At 44.3% G+C, this 19,012-nt stretch overlaps 1 protein-coding gene and 1 long non-coding RNA gene across 3 annotated transcripts in view; one reads left to right on the forward strand and one right to left on the reverse strand.

Annotated features, from left to right (window-relative positions):
* LOC139113145 (Krueppel-like factor 3) overlaps nucleotides 1-19,012 on the forward strand; it is a 248,051-nt gene that overhangs the window by 206,891 nt on the left and 22,148 nt on the right. The window lies entirely within an intron of this gene.
* Nucleotides 1-19,012, reverse strand: part of LOC139113147 (uncharacterized) — a 62,575-nt gene that overhangs the window by 40,264 nt on the left and 3,299 nt on the right. The gene's annotated exons all lie outside the window — the stretch shown is intronic.

The following is a 19,012-nucleotide window of genomic DNA, read 5'->3' on the forward strand; positions in this document are numbered from 1 at the left end:
TATTCGAGGCGAGATTATTCGCGAATCCTCGTTGATTCTTTTTAGCAAAGGTCGAGCCGTATCCTCTCCCCGTCGCGCCGAGGAGATCGAGAGCGTGGCGAGTATATCGGTGAAGGTGTACTTGAGGAGAGTGGGTCGAGGCACGGATGAGGAGTTGTCGAAGGAAAGGTGAACCTAACCGAGCTCACCGAGGTCGCGGCCGTGCATATTCCAATCCTAACAACGATGCCTCTCCGGGCTCTTCGTCCACGGGTGATCCTCTTGGGGAAGCTCGCTTATTGCTCGTAAATTGCACGCGGCTTCCGACCCGCTTTCTCGTTACTGCAGCCGATACGACCCCGCGCGCGATGTGTATGTAGATTGTCGGCCGATTTTTCTGGTCTGGCTTGCGCGAACTCGTCGATCGCGCGCGATGTGGATCACCCGTGCCGTTAAATCGATAAGCGACTCGACCCGCGCGTGTCGCTCGACCGAGGAAAACGTGTCTCGAGATCTAGACGGACGAGCAGCTCGTCCGAGACTCCGTGGCGCCGTAGAATTCCGATAATTATTCCACTCGTTTCACTTTTGCGGATTTAAACTCGCCGTCGTTAATGACGAAAATTCTAACACGACGCTTATACACCGTGTCGGTAATGAACATACTCTTTCATCCCGTTTCTTGTATAATTAAAATAAAAATAAAAATTAGCGTGTTAAAACAAAACATTATTATTGAATTTAAAAAAATTTTGTTACTATAGCGGAATTTAAATACTAGATGAATAATTTATCTTTACAATTTCTACAAATATAATCAAGTGATCGTATACGATACAAGGCCTGATATAGAAGTATTAATAATGCACAACTCATTCCGCAGCGAATATAACAAATGTAACCGCGATAACGTGACGACGTGAGCATTGGTATTAACACGCGATATTAAACGGCCCTTAATTAGTCGAAATCGACCGACGGCGATTACCGGCACGCGTTTTAATGTTCGATAAAATCGTCTCGTTTGCGGTCTTTATCCCTAATCGAACAGGTGAGACGGAATCCGCAGATAAACGAACATTTCTCCGATAAATTGGCATTTACATGCATCGCTGATAAGGTAAATCGACCGCTCGGCGGCGGCAACCACTTTGACAATCTACCGATCGTTTACGTGACGTTGAAACTACGTTTTCTCGTTAAAAACAGCTTAATTATCGAGACAATTAAGTAATTTTACGATTATTTTCAGTATTGGTTACATTTCAAGTAAACTCACTAGCACTAGAAATAATATTTATCACGTTCCGATACAGGTTTATTAAATTAACTTATTAACAGATAATATTTTATTTTAAGAATTAATAAAAATATGTTACTTCGAAATTATACATCTTTGTCTAATATTATAAATTTAAGCAATTATAGAAATATTTAATATTTTATACGACATACTTAAAATAAGTACTATTAAAATATGACGAACAAGATATCTTTGTCATCTCTTTCCGGCTCGTCTCACCCAATTTCTATCTCGTACTTTTGCCGAATTGAAAAATTCTCGTGATCGTAACTGCCGTGCCGTAACCGTACGTACACACATATGCGCTTGCGGGCGTGTGTGTGTTTCTTTACGGCTAGCACACGGGGGGATGTCTGTTTGATTTTAATTAACATTAATTTGCATAATAGCTGAGGTTAGAGCCTCGCAGCAAGACGCAGCGAGCGGGGCCTTCTCTTCAGCGCGGCGCGGCGTTACGTCACCGGCTCTCCTCTCTCGAGTCTTTTTGCTGCTAATACGATACGACCAGACCGCTACTCGCAGATCCGTGATCCCAATCACGACCACGCACTTGCACACCGCTTTACCTTACATCGAAACCTATTGACTCGTATCACCGCGCTCTTATATCGGTTCAAGAAGTGCGAACACTTGCCAAATGTTGCACGAACGTGCAACTGTGCGCGATTTATCTATGAATAACAATATGCTATTAAATGAAAAGAAAATTTAACGATACCGCTGTGCTAAAACCTACCGACCTCGTTTATTTCCTAATTTATAAACTGGTACCTAATTTGCATGCAACGATCGCACGTGCATATGCTTTATCGTGCACCTTGCATCTGGTATCCGTCGCTGTACCTCGATAATCACGGGCGACTCAATTTCGCAAGCGCGAAGACTACTTTTACTATCGGTCGTCCCGGTGCTCGCCGGCACTTTACTTTCAAATCGAACGGGCCCTCTCGTGAGAATTCGCATAATACATCGCGCGGACACCTCACGACCGTCGTTCGCGTCGGTCCGATCAACGCCCCAGACACTCTTCTTTCTGAATATGCATGAGGCGGACGCACGCGAGTCGTGCACGAGTTCGTGTCGTTGTTTCGCAATTTCTAATTGGTTCGCTAGGAGATACGCATTAACCGTTTTGCCTGAAAAATTGGCACGGAGTAACCGCCTCTATAAAATTCGAACTTATCTACTGGCGACGCGCACCTGCACATTTCTCATAATCAGCAAAATAAATTTATGTACAGTTACGAATTAATTTTAATTTCTACGATGTGCAAATCACACAGCTTCAATCAAAGCTTAATATCTCATGTTACAGTCAACTAAGCGGCGTGGTAAGCGTGCGTACAATATAAATCCAGTTCACGTGGAATAATTTCAAAACTGAGCGATTAAGCGGCCGCTGCTTACGGTCGATATCGTCCAGTTTCCGTACTTTTAATTGGCGTGTCACGATCGCGAGGTATTTGTGCATCACGTGTGTCCGACCCTAATCGTCTGCGTTCGCTGGACAACGGCTCGTTCGTATGCGCGGGGCTTCGCGCGGCTGATTAAAACGCAATTAGCCAGCGGCTTTTGTATAAAGTCGGCTACGCGCTTCGTGTTACGCGATGGAGATTTTTTTTCGCGGCCATTGCAGTTTGCGCGGCTAATTGCGCTCCGCGATTCTCGCTATATGGCGTGACGGGACCTATTATCCGTTTCCCTTATCTGCGATCGTCTAACTCTCTTTATGTATTAGGCCCCTCTTATCCGCGCGACTTTATCGCTCGCATCATCATCGCGTAGTAATGAGGATAAGTAATCGCTCTCCACGTAGTCAGCAGGATGTAACGTTGTAACGTATTAATAACAGTAATTGCCCGCCCTTAATAACCGTAATTGCATCTCTTATGCTGATGACACCTAGTTGTGCGATCCTATCTTAATCCGGGCGATACTGAAAACTCAGTCTTTAAACATAATGCGATATGCTCGCCGTTCGTCCTCATTTATTAAACTAAACTCGTATTAAGCGGAAGGATCGCTTAATTGAAAACCGATTACGATACGACACTGAAAGAGAGATCGCGGATTTAAGCGGCGAGATTGTGTTACATTGAAGAACTACGATTTTTCTTATAAAAAAAAAAAAAAATTATCTACTTAAAATAGTTATTTTTAATTCTTGTCCGTGGTCGAGCATCAAAGCACGTACCGTTTATCTACCTCGACGTTTACCGTAAAATTCAATCGACCGCGAACGGTACTCGTTCTCGACAGTCTTGTGCTTTATCGCGCCTTTACCGAATGACAACAATGTGCAGTTCGGGATGGTATTTCGTATCGCATTTCCATATATCATTGTACGACAGCAGGCGATGCATACTCGCCCGTTTTGAACGGCTCTCGGGGCCGCGCGGTGACGGTGGCGGCGGCGTTACGATGGGCTTTCTGCATATCAACGAGCTATTGGCAAATCGCAACCGAAGGTACGAGAGAGAGAAAGAGAGAGAGAGAGAGTGGGAGAGGGAAGTGGACCAATTCGATCCGATTCAGAGCGTTTGCCGATCGCTGCCGTTGTTTCAGATAAAAATATAGCCCGCGGCGGAACCTCTCGCGTTCCCTTTCTTCGCCGAGATTACCTTTCACGAAGGTGTCTGGTCGAAAGTCGCAAATTGAAAAGAGACACATCCAAGTTCCTTTCGATACCGGCTCGTCACTATATTTATCCACTTTACGTAACGCATTAGACATTACGCAAAAATACTACGGGACGATATTGCGCAAGGCAGAGCGAGACGTTATAATTTACTATCTTAAAAAGACTGCGTGCGGGTTACCGAATTTATTCGCTCTATGCCGAAACGTTTAAATATTTTAAAGATCGCCACGAAATACGCTTTAATTCTAAGAAATTCTTAACAGTACATCGAATTATAAAGACGCTATATTTATCTCGACTGTTATCTTGGGCTTTATCGTACCGGATTCTCTCCTATCGCGCCGTTCTTGTATGAATTCGTTCGTCACGATCGCAAATTGTCTTCCCCGGTGAATCTAACGGATGTGGAATTGACGAATCCTATTTGAAGATCCGCTCGTTCTACATTGAGCGCGCTCGGCTTCGTCGAGGTATAATAAAACGGGCGCAAGTGCAAGCGGAGTGAATTTCCCGTTTCGATAAAACGAATTTTAAATTACATTTCCATTAAATTGAGCGATTTCTGGTCGTTACGAGAAGAGGAGATAACGGCTGACGATCGCTTTTTCGGAAGGATACTTTTACAACTTCTCGTTGCAGCGGACGAAAGGACGGCCTTAAGTGCGTAAGCAGCTTAATTGCGTGCTGCAAGCTTTAAATAACGTCAGCCCGAATTTCTTCGATCGATCTTTCTGTCCGTGCTCGGGTCCACCGCTCCGCGGGCGTAAATTTATCGCCGCGAAAAAGAAGTCGGCCGCCGTATTGCCACAGCGATTAAATTGCGTGTGTGGATTAATTCGCCACTTTGCGGCGCGCGGGCATAAAAGTGACGATCGCGATAACGGGGGTAATAAACGATGCGGTATTATATCCGCGGGAGCATCGCGCAGCATCGCGCGTTTGACGCCTGAAACGTGAAATTTAACGAACGGTTCGCGCCATTTACGCCTGAAGAAACGCGCGCGGCGTGATTTATTGCATTTCGTGGCGGGCCCCTATATATCGTGCCCCGCGTGCGCTCTCCTTAGATACGAGAGTTTTGCTTACAATGAAATATCTGCTGGTAATGACGCCGCGTCATTTTTTTTTCTCCCTCCCTTTCCCCATCCTTCTTCCGTGATTATTCCCCCCGCGCAAACCCGCGATTTAATAAATTCTCACACGCGGTAAAGCGCAGGAGCTTCGGAATTACCATTAATTATGATAATTTTATAGCCTCTTATGGGAAGTATATTTTTCTTTCGCTTGTCAGACAAAATGAGAAAAGTATTCCGACATTTACCACGACAGATGCTTCTCGCTCCTGAACGTAAGGTCGTTGTCTACATACCTATAGCCCGCGTCCCCCAAAATTGACTATTTAATTACCTACGATTTAATTTAATCTAAAATGTATTAGAACTTAAAACACCTCGCTGTATGGAACCTTGGCAGTCTCTGCCAGTTCCTCCTAACGTGCGATCTCAGGCTTTCGGCTGGCCGATGTAAATCAACGCGAATTACGCAACGCGCATGTGTGTACGTACGTTAGTATTCACCGGTCTCTCTCTCGCTCGCTCGCCAGACGGAATAAAAGAAACGGGGCTGATTTGTAGATCGTTCGCGTGCGGTGCGTTGTAAAGCGCACGCAGATTGAAATCAGAGATGCAACCGAGATTACATGGCGCAAGCACCGCGTGTAACGTGGAAGATGCAATGAAAGGGATACTGTTGTGGGGCAATGCCGTGAGTCTGGAAAGAATCGTCGAGGGTTTTTTCTTTTTCTTTTCTCTTTCTCTCTCTTTTTCTTAATTTTTTTATTTTTTTATATTTTTTTTACTTCTCTCTTTTCCACCGTTGGGTTGGTCGCGGATTTATGCGCGGACTCCTTTTGCCGGGCCCCTCGATTTAAAGCAAGACTTTATTCGCCACCGCGCTCGAGACAGATCGGTTAATTTACGGTATTGTTTTGCGGCATCTCGCGCGGACGTCTTATGGGATAATTAATGATTGGCGATTATAATTCATGGGAACGAGAAAATGAACAGAGAAACGCGGCGTCAAATAATGCAACAAATGCGAAGAATTTTAATAAAGATATCTTTTTACGTTATCGGCAGATAAAGAACGATAGGAGTCAAAGTTCTGTCGATGGCTTCGCCAAGTATACGAATTTTACATATTGAAATCTGTGGAAAAAAAAAAAAATTAATAAAAAAGTGTATCTCGTGCGAAAACTGACAAACTGTTAACGGAGTCTTGCGTAACGCGATTCGTGAATTACGCGACGTGCACGGCGCCAACTACGCGCCTTATGAAACACGCGAGCGGGCACAATTGTAATTTAGGGGTTCGCAGAAAGCGATACCCTGCGCGATGCCTGGAACGTTTTCTCAAAGGCAATGTGAAACGATCGTAATTTGCATTATGAAAGCCGGAGCAACCGCGAAAGTTTTTGCCCGGCCAGCGCCGTCGATTTCGCAGCCCGCTCGACCCGTGACAAATTAATACGACGTAACGTCGTTCATCCGGCGGTTTCTTCCCATCCGTGTAGTAAAATGAAGAGAAAGAAAGAAAGAAAGAAAGGGGATTTCCCCTCCCAGTCACGATCGCAAACATGGAACACCTGCAAACATCTCGCGGGCGGTAACGCGAAGTTGCGCGATGCCGGTGTTTACGGCCCGGCCGAATAATAATTATTGGCTGCCGATCGTTCGAATCTCTCCGCGTACCGCGAATTATTGACGGCATTAATCAGATAACACGAACCCCTCAAAGTATCTGTTCACGCGGGACACTTGGTTTCCGCGGGCGGAGGCGCATTTCACGAGCCTGTTTCGCCGCGCGCAATTATTATGAATAACGTGCCGTAAAGTCGCCGCCAGGCACCGGGTATTTACAATTATCATAAAACGTCTAGGTGTTAAAAGGCACTGAAAAGCGACAGCCGTACAGTACCCCCGCTGGTTTTTTTTATTAGCTTCGGATCGTGTCGTAAAATTGCTCAAATTAAGGGGACTTATGCTTTTACATTTCGCGTTTAATGAAGTCCAAGAAAATGATTTATCTCAAGGAGAAGCCCCTAAAGTTTCGTAATAAGAAACACGCGGTTTTAAAAGAAATCATAAACTCATTTCAGTAAATCCTAACAAAGCAATCGGGTTTATTAACGCGACGTTTCCCCGCCGGTGTTCTGCTAGGAGTCGCAGGTGGACCCCGACTTCATTCTAATATCGCGTGTGTCCGAGCGGCGGATTTGCACGAGACTTTTGAAACGCCTCTTTGCACCAATTGTGGTGGGTACCGTTCTTGGAAAGCGCCGTTTTCCTCGGATTCCGAGCTCGCAGATTTCGGCCAAGCGCAACAGTGTCGCATGCGGGTCTAATTTATCGCGATTGCTATTGATTCCGGATAACTTTTTGCGGGCACGACATTCCCGGAAATCGTCTAATTTTCTCGCGTTCTCAGCTGCTCGGTGCCCGTAGGCTTGACGGCGCGTAGTTGCGTCATCGAACGCACGTTCCACCTGCTTTACGTGGAACCGACGCACATACGCCGGGAAATAAAAGCTACGTCTACAACCGTTCGTGTTCCTCGGGCGCCGTCAATCCCCGGCTCGTTATCGGCGTTCGTTCGACTGTGAATTATGCGCCGATCGCGAGCACGCGACCTCGCCTACGAGATGAGATAGCCTCGGGACAGCGCTTCCACGATTACTCGCGATTAAATCCATTAACTTCTCGACGCGTCGTGAGCTGCGGATTCATGCGGCTCCTCGTTAAAGTGTCGTGACGTCCGTGATGGAGAATCAAGCGAGCATCCGCGAACCGTGACGCGCTAAAGTTCTAAACGCGAGCAAATTGTACCAATTAAGACTTCCAGTTAATTAGGGGTCTTCCGTCAAAAGCGTACAGTTATGCGGCTTGGGACGAACATTCGTGAAGCGAAACGTGGAAACAGTTTTCATTTCTTGTTGAAAAAAAAAAAGTCAATTTTACGCTTAAAAGTAATTGACTAAAATTAAATCTCATCGTGGACATTTTTCATTTTTTTTTTCCCCTCCCCGAGATCAAGTAGCTTTAGATAAGACGATGCCGCAAAGTTTTACTAAGATAATACGAAGACGGTTATTAATTACAACATTAATTCTTTAAAGTAAAGTCAACGGAAAGTTCTCGCTACGACGGATAAAAGGAAAGATCGCCGAGAAGTTTGTTAATGCGGTCGTCGCACCGTGAATATCTTTCCCGTTCGTGTATTCGCAAATCATCTCCGCGTTTAGAAATGCGTCAGGTGTTCTCGAAAGAGGATCATCCGCGTCGGCGATCCGCTTAACGTACGGCATTATCATCGGGCGACGGGAGGATTTACTGGCAGTGCACCGGCGAGGAAAGCGCCCCGGGCGCCGCATGCGGCCGTCAGTAACGGCGTTTTGTAATATTTATGAATAGTTGTTTAACTTGCACTCCAGCAACGTTTGCGCCGCGTCGCGACGTGTACGTGGGCACGCACGGGGATCCACTCCCGTCGTACTTGAATAAACCGCGAGATGTACGCGAGCCGGTCGTGTCCACGTACGTAGCGAGCGGAAGACACTCAGCAGTGCACCTGTACGCGTAAATCCAACGTCGTACTCCCACGCTAACGTTGAGAATGATGTCGTACTAAACAGTACAGCTGTCACGCGAGAGGAAGGCACGGGACCGAGAAGAGAACGCGACGATGGAACGCGCGCGTACGATTTTATCCCGCTTCTATCGCCGCGTCGATTCGACAGTGACTCGACTTCCGTGGCCATAACTTGAAAATATACCCGCGAAACTAATTTCAAGTGGAAACAAATTTGGAATTTAAAATTAATTCGGGAAGCCGCGGAATAATTATTTAAATAGTTTGAATTTAAATTAAATTGAAAATAAATTGGCAATTTGAAATTATAATTGGAGCTGCGAGATATTCGCGCGTTAAAAAGTCCGAAATTAAACGAGACCTGCTCCGAGACGAATTGATTAACGTATCTTTAAATAAATATTTCGGCTACAGTATTCGCTCTGACTTCAAGGCGAAATCGCCAAGTTCTATGGTGTATGCGCACACATTTCACGAGAATTAGAAGCACAAATCTGACGCCTACTCGCGCGTATCTCATGCTTTTATCGAGCGGATCGCCGCACTCGTGCCGCGCTCACATGGACCTCCGCTCGCGATCGTTGTACATGCCTTTTCTCGTATCGTTCGCACACTAATCTTCGGGATAATGTATTCCGCGGCTCGAAGATACGGCGGTCTTGCCATAGGACTGCTCGCTCGCGCCGCAACAGCGGCGTGCAGGTTGCGGATGAAGGTCGGGTCGGATTATCGGTTAGCGTGATTTGTTGAAGCATCGTGTGTAATGAGATCTCTTATTCGTAAACGGGATTTACAAGACCGATGAATACACTTTCGTAAATCAAGTGGGGCCATCGATTCATTTTGGTACCGGTCGAAAAGATATAATTAAAAAAAAGAAAAAAAAAATGTTTTTTCTTCACCCGATATCGGACGTCAAAAATTATTTCTCTACTATTGTTTCTACACTATCATTTCTCATCATTCTATTCGATCGTTCGATATTTTTCTGATTGCGGTAATGTGTCGGCCGTACTTTTACTTAACTAAACGTTACTTCCACATGAGTGTCCAGAGAAAGGTGTATTGCGGTGGTTCTTAAGAAAGTCTCGTCGACGGGGCGCGTCTGAGCGTTCTCGACAGTATTGCCGGTTTCACGTCAAGTCATGTCGAACGTTAATTAATTACCCCTCACCCATATCGCACGCCTCGTTAGCTTGCGACGTGACAGAATATCTCGCGGGTTGCGCCGTTGCACAATATCGCTTCTCCTCTAAAGCCATAAATGGTAACTGGCGGGCGGAAAAGCATCGCGAGATGTATATTTATTGACATTGCGTTTAATATTACCACCGCCGTCGCGATTATGGACAAAATGATCGAAACCAATCACCAGTCCTGTTAAAATCCGTCGCATAAAACAGTCTTCGACTTTCTTTTTTTTTTATTTGACTCACGATGCTAAAATAATAAATTCTATTTATTTCCTATTTGTTATATTTAATAATTGTTTATTAACTAACTAGATAACCGAATGATTGTAAAATATTGTAGATATATCTGCCGAGGATAATTTTCTCACACACGAAAAAATAATGAGAATAAAATTTATTCCTAGGAAATTTGTATGCACTCGGAGATCGTCGAGTTAACGCTAACTGCGACATCGATCGATATTTCAAAACGTCTAATGAAAACGCGGAACAGAACAGAACTCGGTTGCGCTATGCGGGGCTATTTCTATTTTTGGACATTATGACCACGGTGAAATTCATTGCAGAACTTATTTCCCAGTCGAATTACTATTTACGTACATCGATAACGCTCGTTTTCTGCTATACGACTGTAGGGAATTGCATTTATTTCATTGCGTCAACTGCACGGTCTAATTTCTCGCCTGTATAAGACCAACTTGATAATTTCGCCGGAGCGAACGAGAAATGCTGTCATCTAAATTTATACATTAATTAATTTACGTATTTACAGGCGTCATGTGACGGATTTCTTTTCGAGTTTCTTTATAATTTCGTTTGCAAAACTTTTTGGTATTTTAATTTTATTCTTGATCAACATTATATATAATACGAATACATCTGGTTTGAAGTTAAGATGTCGCCTCTTGATTGATGATATTACAACTATCTTCGCGCTCCTTGTGCGTGGCACACGTAAAGATAATAGATTAATAGAAGAAAGCGGTATTAACGTCACGGGTCAAGGGTTAATATCATTACAGCGTATTCTTTGTGAAAAGTCATTACCCTCTGACAGAAGGGTACTCCAAGTAGACCGGGAAATACATCGTTCCTCTAACGATGCGCGTCTTCGGCCTAACGAGCGTTTACCTAGTCCCGGGCGCAGCCTCCTTCCGAGGTCTGCTCCGAACTTTCACATCGGCCGCCGTACCGTATTACAGGTGTAAGGGGTCGGGTGCCATTAGAGTTTTACGCGGTTAATGTGCAAAACCCGCCATATCGGGCCCCGTTGGGCGCACGGCGCAAATACGCGGCGCGTTGCGAAGTCAGGTCGCGCGCGCACGTAACTCTCGTGATGAATTATACGCCTCGATAAGGTCGTGCGCGTTAATTTATTATCCATGTAATCGCGGCCCGCCGTCCCTTTTCCCGGGTCGCGCGGCAGTTTCTCGCACCGTGTACCGTCTAGAGGAGAGAGAGACTTGAAAAAAAAATTCAAGAGAGTCCGTCCCGCGGGGTAGTCGCGGGCGTGGGGTGATGGGAAGAGCCGGAGCGCGGGCGCGGAAAAATTACAAATTTATTAACCGCACGCCCGTCGTAGAAATCCACGGAGAAATCCGTACGTACGTGCCGCGCGCGTGCTCTTCTCTGTACCGCCTACCTCCGCTTCTTCTTCCTTCCCTTCTTCCCGGTCGAGCGCGCAGGTGAAACACGCCCGCGCTAGTTTCTCGCCGAAGCTTAAACACCTGCGACAACGCCGTAGGTCCGAAGACCTCGCAGTTTTTTTTTTCCTCGATAATTAATTAAATGACCGATTTCTATTTTCGTTATGTGATTGAAAACTAAATGAGCTAAATTATACGTTTGAAAGACGCGGTACACGAAAATCGGGAAATTATCGGACATTCGCCTGAAAATTTAACGACTTGATTTTAATGATTCGTTACCGTACTGAATGTGTGGATAAATTTATCTGGATAAGATCGCTGGCGAACATTGATAACTCAATGACATTTTGACTTCATTGAACGATATAATGATGTAATTGTGAGATCGAGCTGGATTCCCGCGGAGTTTTAACTGTTTTTTCTCGCGAGAGGGGAGGAAAGAATGCGCGTTAGTCCAAAGGTTAATCAGCGCTGAAATCAGTTCGTTACCGCGGATGATATTTATAATAACCAGTGATAAGTTGTATGTAGATTTCCGTGACGTAACAATCGAATCTTCAGCGCGCGTTATTCTGATACGTCTGGTGCAACCTTTCGTATGAATGGTACACCATCTGGGTATCGACGTTGAAGCGAGCGCGATCATAAACATTATTTGACGTGCAATGAGATGCGGACTTCTTTAGCTAAAGATTAACTATCTCAGAGAAATACCTGATGCTGGTGTAATCGTTATATCTTACGACTGCAGTGTGCAAAGTGCCTTCGGACGATTATCATTTTCCTGATTTACGGGATATTTTATGCCGCTCGATAGCAATCTGTTTCTTTTAATGATTTCAGAATTACAAGCTAAGAATAAATTATAAAATTAATTTTAATCGGCCGCAATTTAACCGCGCGTAGAATTTTTTTCCTCGGGCGAGCGTTCTTCCATTTACTTTTTAATCGGCTTGTCACCTGTCCCGGCGCGACTTCCTAGTTCGGACTGGTAAGGGGTTATCGCGATGCGGTGAACTACGACCGAGACGGACTGAGCCAACGAAGCCATGAATAAACCGCGCCTAATAGTCATCGATACGCGTAATCGAGCCTCGAGATTGACCTACGGGGTTCCCGCAATCGCCAATGCCGCCCGGGGATAGTCGACGTGCGCGGTAGGAGGAGCGAATCGAGAGACTTCGCTGTCGTTCAACGTGTCTCACCCGAAGACGACAGGTTACGACGGTGAAGATGCAGGCGTGCAGTAGAAGACGATGCAGCGAGCTATCGTTAGGGGATACATACGGGGCTTGCCGCACGGTCACCGGCCGACCCGCCTCGGCTCGTCTATCACCTGCCGATAGATTTATCAAGTATCGGCACCTCCGCGTCCATAATTTATACGCCTTCTCCTCGACTAAAGCGAACGTTACGACAGGTCCACGACGTACGTCCGTAATCGTCGACGTCGGCGGTATTCGCTACAGAGCATTGAGCTTCGTCCCGATGCGAATTTAAAGGCTTTCAGATCGCGCTTTTAATCCTGGAAACTCGACAGATCTCGGAGTTCCTTGGTTTTATCTGGATTGCCGTGAGAAACGGCTCAACTATTGCTTTAGTGTTTAGACTTATGATCGCAACGAATAAATTTTCTCTCGCAATTCGTTAATTATAAAGGAAGATACAGGAAGAGAAAGTGAAAATAGCCTATTGTCTTGCCTATTGTTTCATTTTGTACGTTAAAAAAAAAAGTATTCATTTCCATATCTATAATTGCAAGTAGGAAGCGTGTGTGTGAATTTTTGGAGTAGTTTGAGGGGAAATTTAATCAACGCGCGGTCACGTTACTGCAGTTGTATTCTCAGGTTTATGGTGGACTGTCAAACTAATTATTCCTAAATTAGTGGCCAACTCCGATCGAGTGAGACATTAATTGATATATCTGCTTCGAAAACTTTAATTGTAATCGCATATACGACTTAGAGCAAAATTATTGTATTAGCCGATTATAAATACTCGGCGAATTATTTATTCGTTTACGATTGTAATCTCGAGAGAAAAAATGATTAATATAAATATAATACGTGTTTCATCAAACATATATAATATATGGCAACCGCCAGGCGAGTTTCACTTCTGATCACAAGGGAGAATCGGCTATGTATCGGCGCTTCAAGTGAGACGTTACCATAACTTTCGAGCTGCGCCATCACTTGCATAATTCATTTTCAGCCCGGAAGGTATCGGAGCGGTAGGCCTCGTAAAGCACGAGCATCAATTGCGAGCGAGCCGGTTCCCGAAATTCGCAGGCCTTAATTACAGAGGATCCGCTACTACATATTACGGAGGATTATTAAAATTATAGAGGATCACGTTTTCCATTTTTTTTTTTCTCGCTCTCCCTACATCGCGACCGCATTTTTTTTTTTCTCTCTTTTTTTTCTTATCCCGTCACCGACATTATACAATCCTCTCTTTCGCACTTGAAAAAAAATAAAAGGAGCGTAAGGAGAAATCGGAAAAATGCTGCTGTAAAACAATAACGACGATGTAAAATAATATAAATATCACATTAAATATATGTATCGCGCATGATTAATTATTTTTATAATTATCGCAACCCGTGATAGTTCAGGATTTGCGGTTTAAAAAATTATTCAGATTAATATCTGACAGTAGTCAGTTCGTAAACTGTATCTAAAGTGTTGATTAACAGCCGTTCTATTCATAATGATAATGGCCCGCGGATTTATAATGAGCATAAGTTATAGCGTCTGAAGTTCACCAAGTTCGACGTTCGGGATTCCGACCTTTCGTGACCGTCCGTTTTGATACCATTATTCGTGACTTGTTCCGCGCGAGTCAAGACCGCGGCCACGTGGACCGGTAACGTCTTATGTCGGCGGTGCATTCCGATGTGGCGGTTTTCTCGAGGCTCAATTAATCACGGGCGTCGCGACGACCCGAGCCGTATTTGTTAATGCTCATAATGTACCTTGATCGCCGTTCACCTAATCTTTCTGTCTCGCTAGTTCATGCATCAACCGCGCGATCCTCTCGCGCGCAGTACCGCACGCCAGATAATAAGATATCCATCCATCTTAGCGGATTCCCAATTAACTGGTGTTTGTCTTGTCCCGTTTCTTCGATCTTACGAGTCTTATGAATCGAGCCGGGCTCATCCATCTGCCGCATCGTTGCTACGGTGCGACTTGGGTCGCTTCTCTCGCGGTCGCTTTTGCAGACGCTTCATACGCGAGACCCAGCGTGGGTGGAACAATTCGAACGGTGCCCGCGAGGGACTTATCTTTAAAACGGTTAACTCCCCGCTTTCACCTAGACCATGCACTTCTTTGATCGTTCATTCAGTTGCCCTTTTATCGTCTTGACACGCGAGTAACAGCATTGTCTCATGAGCTATCTTCGTGGCTTCAATTACATAAATCTTGATATCACCGCGCATTTAATGCAACGTAACGCGTTCGTTCGATTTTACTAGTTTGGTTCATCGTAACATAAAGATATGCGCGAAAAAGGTAAACAGTAAAATTTAATGAAACTGAATCTACCGCGATAATTGTATATCGTATAACGTAATTTTTATTGACGTTACGCGATGATTTTACATTTCGCGAGCCTCGTAGAGAAAAAGTATTACGTTAACGATTGCAGAAACTTGTTCGCATGTACATGCATACGCATTTTACTTTAGATGAGGTGATATTTACGACATGTATACAAAAAAGAATGATACACATTCGACAGACGTGATAACGAAGTTGTAATTTATCGCGAAGCAGTAGCGGGGCAGTATCGTAAAAGTTCTGAGATTAATGTTACGTACATATAAATCGATTATCTTTCGCATATCTTAATCTGAATACGATCGAGCTTTCATATTTTACGAGCGGCTTCGATTCTCACTGCTCTTTCGATACCTCCAGGGTTATTAATGAATTATGCACTCTTTTCGTGACATCGTTTGTTCGACATTAATTAATCCAAATCGACTACCGTTATTAATAAGGCCTGCCGAACAGTTTTCTTATTTATTAATGAATAATTTTTTTAATTTAAGTATTTTAGATACTAAATATTATTTCAACTAAGCCATGAAAGCCATCGCCCGCCGTGCATAATGTATACGTTAGTAAAATATAGAGCCGTGACATAATGCTATTTCACGATCTCATCCAAGAAATTGGCGTATGTAATTGCATTTCCGCATTTACTTTCGCCATGCTGGCGCAATTATATCTTTGTCAATTAGTGTGCACGAGACCGCGCTTAATTATAATAAAGACACGTCAACGTGTCGCTTGACAAAGAGATAATTCTTCACTCTGCGTTTGCGTCACGCGAATCGCGCGACACAATCTGCAACCGTGAATACGGCGAAAGATGAACTTTAATTATTTCCAGAATGGTACAATTTCTGTCGTGCGAGATGAGCGTATTTTGCCGCGCGTGAAATCGGATTGCGTTTTGTAGAAACGTATTATACACATCGCTTAGCACAAATATGTCATTTTCTATCTCTCTCTTTCTTTTTTTTTCCTTTTCGTTATGATTTACTTTTTTAATTTAATTGAAGCTTGTATTTCTTTCGGAAAGTTCAACGGGGTTCCTATAGTCGTTACGTCATTAGTTTATGATCATATTGCATAATTTTTAAATCTAAAATAAATCCACATCGACTTTGATTACACCCACCGTTAATGACAGTATTTACGATTGTTTCGGCCTACGCGTGCTCCTTCTTTTTAAAATACATAGATATTGGCGTGAAAGTTCAGCGATCGTCCGTGGGATCCCTTCCGAGCTGCGAACGCTCATACGGATAGACTTACGGCGCTTTGCGTGAATAACGCTTAGGTGTTATCGCGCGCGTTATCTTCACACCTGATGGATAACCAGCGCTTTGTACAGCGAACCGCCGTCGATAAATTTTCTAAACGTCGTAGTGGCCCCCGTGGCACACGGCAGGGAGGACGAGAGATAATACTCGACGATTAATCGACCCGAGCGCAGTCACCCGCGCTAATCCGTGCGTACGCGGGCCCGGAAACTTAATTGAAAACACATAAAGCTTAACGAGTTCCGCGACGCGGGTGGCATGTCCACCCACCTTTCCTGTCCACGCGCACGCGAGCACTCGCATATTTCAGCGTGGCTAATGCGCCCACCCGCTGGATTGTACGATGCGCGATAATATGTTGTCACGCACGAAACGGCACGAATGAACGGGAATCGCCGATCGTTTACTCGCAAATGTGATACAGACGTGTTTCAGATTATCGGTCTCGTACTTGGACGGCATAAAGGCAAACGGGCGTTACGCAAATCAATTAAATCAGACGCGGGTACATTTGGTTCAGCCTAACTTTTTTTTTCTTTAATTTGGTTTTAACATACCTATCTCTATTTATATATATTTTTTTTATATTTATTACGTATTTATATAAATGAGAGTTATCGGCGTCGGTTGGTACGATGTGATTCAAAAGTTAGACTAAAACGTGCATCGCATCGTTGCGAACGCGGGATCCTACGAGTGACTACCTTTGACTTCGGGTCACGAGCCAAGCGCTTTATCTTCAACGCCCGCGCACCGCGGCTAACGCGAGATCGATTCTCTCAGCCAATTCAGGCGGCTCCCTCCCTCTTTTTCTCGGCGGATTAGCGAGGCCTCTTTTATTCGCCACCGGACACGCGAGGTGCTATAAACCTCCGCGAACTCCTACTTATCTCTCTCAATCAAACCCCCTCGGCTCCGCGCGGCGATCTTTAGCGGCGAGGCATTAATGTCGGACGATTATCCCTCAATTTGGCGGATTCGAAAAAATCCACGGTGCACACTCTGCTCATAAATCGGCGGATTAACCCCGGCGTTTAACATTATCAATTACCCCCGACGTTCCCTTGAACACGCGTGTACGCGCGGTCGCAAAAGCCTCGAATACCTATGTACGAAGAAAAAAAGAAAAAAAAAAGAAAAAAAACGAAAAGAAAAAGATGAAGAAGATCGAGGGTAAAGGACCACACGGGTGAGAGCAAGCAAGACAAGACGAAAATGAAACGGACAGAAAGGTGAAACATGCTAAGACCACGTATTATTACCGCTAATGCTTAGGATTAACCTTGCCACTGACGCGACCGAGGTGATGATACTGCGATTTTTAATTAGATTTTTAACTTGTAAATTAAATCTTTTTTTTTTCCTCTGCGTATATTATAAATACTGTCGCGCGGAAGGAACATATTAGACCGGAATTATTCGAACTAGATTTTATACACGAAATATATTTCAATCAAGTCTCCATATCGGAAGTCGTTTCTTTTCTGAAACCATAATTAAGCACCACGTCGTTCCAATGCGTCAATCATACGCATTTAATATATTATAACGTGAGAAATTATATTAGCTTATAGCTAAACGGAAAGAAGGAATAAAGAAAAAGACTTGGAATCAAACGAGAGACATTGACAAGTAAAGTTCTGTCAGATCGTTCTTAATAGTGACGACTGCGCGCTCCATTAGATAGCGAAGATCATGGGTCTAAACTAGAATCATGAGAAGAGTTAATGGCCATAACGAGACGTTCGGAACGAGACCTCGGAGAAGGGAAGGGAAAAAGTGTCCGAAGCAGCGGCTAATTAAGCGAAGCCGCCCCGTCCGGCGCACGGAAATTGCAGCTAATAATACCGCCGTTACTGCGCTGTAACATCGTGGCCTGACCGACTGAATTCATAATGATTCCTCGATACGATTCGAAGACGCTCGGCTTCCTCGAGATCGCTCACGAGATTTCTGCCATGACTAGAGTGGATAATCGATAAAATTGACCGTAGGGAAACGAATCATCATAGTACTCATCATTGTTGACATACTTTCTCTCTTAATTATCAAGCAATATAATTATTTTAATTCTGTATTCATTGAACAAACCTGAATAAATTTTTTTTTCTCATTATAAATAAGAACTTGGCGTTTACGTCAATTACGAGGGACGACTTCTATCGAAAGGACACGTTTGATTAAATTGAAACGTTATTATCACGTAACGTGGCAATAAAGTGCAAATTTTTTTTTTTTTTAAAGACGCTAAGCACGAAATTTCGCAGAAACTTTACAACCAACGATAAGCTAGATTCAAACTTCGAGTCGGATCGGATTTTTTCACATGTATGCGCGATTCCGTAAAAAGAGATTATAAAGCGATTTGTAACATACAGTCGCGTGGGATTGGGGGAATTTGAGCGAGAAGGAACGCTTGCGCTTTCTTCACCGCGCTGATTTATTCGCGAGAGGTTGCATGAGCTGCATCGTGCTCGCCTGACATCGACCTTCGATCCTCGATCGCTGATGGATCGAGGGCACGGTACCGTGTCGTGCCACGGCACGTTCGCATAAACATGGTAAACATGTAGATATTGCATATGAAAAAGAAATTACACGTCAGCCGTTGCTCCCATTATTCCGCTTTGCGTTCAGCATCTTTTCCGGCACATTCGCGATGAAACTTTTGAGGGGGGCTATTATATCCGAAACACGGCACGCTTTTTACAAAGTGCAAGATATGATATCGCGCGATTAGGTAAAATAATAATTACGTAA

Source organism: Cardiocondyla obscurior, linkage group LG02 (genome assembly GCF_019399895.1).
Source record: "Cardiocondyla obscurior isolate alpha-2009 linkage group LG02, Cobs3.1, whole genome shotgun sequence".
NCBI classification, from domain to species: domain Eukaryota; kingdom Metazoa; phylum Arthropoda; class Insecta; order Hymenoptera; family Formicidae; genus Cardiocondyla; species Cardiocondyla obscurior.